This window comes from Anopheles coluzzii, chromosome 3 (assembly GCF_943734685.1).
Source record: "Anopheles coluzzii chromosome 3, AcolN3, whole genome shotgun sequence".
NCBI lineage: Eukaryota > Metazoa > Arthropoda > Insecta > Diptera > Culicidae > Anopheles > Anopheles coluzzii.
This window is the reverse complement of record NC_064671.1, coordinates 3910249-3914427: the sequence shown is the minus strand read 5'-3', so window position 1 is coordinate 3914427 and position 4179 is coordinate 3910249.

Sequence of the window (4179 nt, the reverse complement as noted above, 5' to 3'; positions counted from 1 at the left end):
TCATTTAAGGAGTTTAGTTATGTCCTCCTACCCAAGGTAATCCCTCTAAACTCCAACGTCCTAAAGGTTTTTATGATCGCCTAGACGATCAAGTGTCGAAAGTCCGCTTCGAAACAGTATCCACAGTACCCAAAATTTGAACATACTACAAAGCCTTTCTGATATTACTGATTGTTTAGTCATTGATATCGATTAAAAATTGGCGAAAAAAAGTATTGAACTTGGGGTTTTTATTGATGCGCGGGTGGCAGTCCATGCTGCTCTTGTTCATCTCTGTTTCATAAAGATTTATACAGATGTGAACTGTATTTTGTCGAAACAAGTTTGTTGATTTGGTACGCACTCACGGTTATCATGAAATTTCAGCAAGAACAGCAAAGTGGTGTGAAGATTTTTCTCAACCAAAACGTTAATCCCGCAAGCCGAATACGCACCTAAAATTTATCGGGGTGTAAGCGGTTACCAAATCAAATGTTTGTTCATCACGAGCAAGTGGGCATCGCATTATGTTTTCTTTTGAAGCTCAGAAATGTCGTTTTGACAGAATAAATAGCTGCATTTTCAGTAATTTGTTTTACTGATATTCAGTGAAACGAGAAAATCATGTATTACTCAATAGCTTTCAGTAAAAAATGTAACTGCAGCAAACTTATAAAATTTGCAGTGTATGATTCGTACACCAACCCCCCCCCCCCCCACCCCCCCCGTCCATGGATTTGGTGAAGGGGCCCCGTCTACCATAACGCCTAGGGCCTCGGAGAGGCTTGACCCGCCGCTGAGCGGATGGCGTAGGAAGCTTAATTCACAGTTTCCTTTCCGGCGAAGGTGTTAAAGCAGACTGAACGAGGGGGGGGGGGGGGCTGAGGTGTACGGCCATACAAACGCCATAAAGCAAACGCAGCAGGCACAGATGAAATATGGAACTATCTAACGACAGGGCGCAATAGTAACATTGTAACAGTGCGAGCAGAGCTTCAGGGCCTGTAACGACGTAATGGCCGCTGCCGTTACAGCCGGATGAAGCGCAGTAGCAGTGCTCGAAGGGGGTGGTAGGAGGGGTGCCGCTCATCTCGCTTCCTTTGGCCGTTGGCTGAGGTTGAGCCGGAGGTTTGTTGTATGCGGCCTACAAATCCATGCCCACGTGGTGCTGATGATCGTGCATTGACAGGTTGAACACGTGGCGAAGCAGTTCGCATGCGCATTTCGGTTGCTTTAGCGCCATCTTTTTGTGCTTTATTTAATGTTGCGAAGATCTCCTAAAAACAACTTCATGTAATATGTTTATACAGTCAAACAAGCTAACACAAACCAGGGAAACAACTCTGCTCCACAGACACACAGCTCCTCCATCGTCACGCCGCGTTAAGTGAACAATTGTGGCGTACTCATGCGCATATTGTGTCAACGGCGTCAAACAACGGCGCATCCCAATGCACCCAGAATCCGCAGCGCCTATCCGCAAAATAAAGAAACCGTGCTGATGCTGCTGCCCCTCTCTCCAACCCAGACATTCACCGGGCCCAGCGTACGGCGTCGATTATCGTACGCGTGCGGAGGTTTAGCTTTAAGGGCGTCTTGTTTTTTTTTGTTTGTTCGAGCAGCACCCCGTGAATGTCGTCGCCAGCAAATCGACAGACTGGCAGGTTTGTTGGAGATTGGATGGGATTAAATCAAAGCGTTGCTGCTGCTGCCGCTGCTGCTTCATTGAATAATTCCCAACATCCGCCCGACCCGCCGTTTGTGCGCGCGCTCTCGCTCGTCTGCGTACAAACGAGCATAGAACATTGGTGTGTGCCGATGGGTGCCGGGGTGGGGTGTGTAGCTTATGCCGGGCAATGCTCGTTCGTGTGATGCAAGAGACAATTCGCCGTCGCCAAATGGAGTGGATTTGTTGTTTGTTTGTTTTTGCAACGGTCCATTCAAAAACTGTGAAGATGAGTTTTCGGCAAGTTCACATCTAGTAGGCCACGAATTACTGTCATTTGGTTGACATCGTCGCGTTGACAGTAGTAGTGGAAGAGAGCAGGAAGAAAAACAACCCACGCACATCTCCATTGCACCATTCCCCGTTCGTTTTCCTTGTCCAGCGTCGTCAATCAACGGTGAAACCGCAGGTCGGTAGAAAAGTTTATGTGGCTTTCCGCCTCCCTTGCGCGTCCAAAAAAAAAAACCGCAACCCGGTGGCCCGGCGCAGCGTGCGCCCCAGAAGACACCCGTGAAAGGTGAGGGAAGGATGGAAGGAGCGGACAGGTGGGGGTGATCAAGATTTTATGTATCTGCGAGCAAATGAATGCAAATGCAACGTGGAAAGGAAGGCGAAGAGCGGCTGTGTCCCGGCATAGTGGGACCTGCGGAGTGAACAGTCCTCCCCCCCCCCCCAATCCGCCCGATCGTGGCGTGATATTTAAACGAACTGACAAAGACACCGCACACCGGTTGTGCGCTTGCACCGAGCACATGGGGAGTCATCGTCGCCATCGTTCGTTCGTCTTTCGGTTGTGTCCTGTCATCAGTCTTGCGGACTTGTACGGTGGGCCGGTTGTTGTGGTTGCTGTTCTAGTGTGTTTGCTCTTTTCTTTTACAATCTCAGGCCACAATCAATCCACCCTCGAGAGTGGACAACAAGAAGGAGGAAGTGGGAGGAGGTTCTCGACTGCGCCGGGGCCCGGCGGCGGTTGCTCCCGGGGAATGTAGATTAATGGTGATTTGATTTAATAATCTCCCCGGGGCTGGGCCCGCTCCAGACTGACACCCAGACAAGGGCGTCCGTGGCGCTGGGTGGGTGATTCGTCTTTTTGTTGCTGTTGTTGTTGTTGCCGTGCTGTGATTGTGTGCGTTTCTTCTTATGATCATGCTCGAGAACCTCTTTTTGCGCGGCGGTGCTTTGCGCAATGTCCTTTTCGACGCTCGTTGCGCAAAGGCCGTGTACGGAGTGTGCTAATCGATTGCAGGCGATTTGCCGCAAAGCTTCCGCGGTCGGCTGCTCGGAAGCTCGGAGGGGGGGGGGGGAGGGAGAATGGTGACAAAGATTGAAGTGTTTTCGTTTATCGTTTGGCCCTCGGCTGGTTCGGGGCGATCGGTGGATAAGATTATGCAAATGCTAAAATGATAAGCAGCGCGGTGTGGGAGTGTGTGTGTGTGTGTGTGTAAGGGTGGGTGGCCTGGAGCACGCTGGCACGTTTGAGATACGAGGCGTCTCCATTAATGGGTGAAGAGTTATGGCAAAATAGGTGAATTTGAAAGAGAAAAAGTATTTTATTGAGGTGGAAAATATTAACCAATTTTGTGTTAAGTTGTGTGTAATTAAAATGCTCTAAAGGGTCTTATATTTAGAGCAATGAAACACGTTTGAAAAGAACGATAAGAAATGGTGCTAAAAGCGATAATGGGCAGGTGCATGTTAAAGTATTGCAAAAGAATTTCCAATAATTATCGATTGGATATACTTTGTGGGCAAATAACTTAAACCTTGTTACAGTGGGTCTATGTTTAGTCTATGGAAACATATTTGAAATGAAACTATGCTAGAACGATAACGAAAGAGCACGCTAAAATAATGAAAAGCTTGTCCCAAGAAACACGGTTAATTATCGCTTCCATACGCCTTTGGTGATAAGTATTCGACTTCGGTTCGAGTAAGCAGGTTCAATGACTTTTGCGTCTTTGGTGTAATCGATAAACGAACAAAGGTTAGGTTAGTTACAAGGCGAGTTAAGAGAACATTATGCTCTAATTATCGAAAGCATAACACTTCCAGCTGATAAGCTTCCCTAGGTGCAACGTTCGATCGTATCCACGCACATACTCATGACGATCGATTGGAACGCAGCAACAATGGACGTTTTATGGCAAGGAGGTGTTAGAAAATGTATGTAGCGCAGAGGACCATGAAATAAAAGGCGCATGTAAAAGTCCCTCCCCGATAAGCCGAATTAGTATCGCCTTCCGTTTGATGTAACGCACTAATTCATCCGCACACAGCATCCGTCAAACGCAGAAGCATAGAACGAGAACCCGCGGTTGCTCGGATCCGGTAGAAAGAGAGGCAAAAAACGGCAAACGCTTCGGCTCGATCTCGGGCCGGTTCGTGCAATCTCCGTGAACAATCTCGGACACTGGGATAAATGCGATTGGAATGGTATAAAATGGTGTGATAGCAACCGTTGGGTCGGTCTGTTA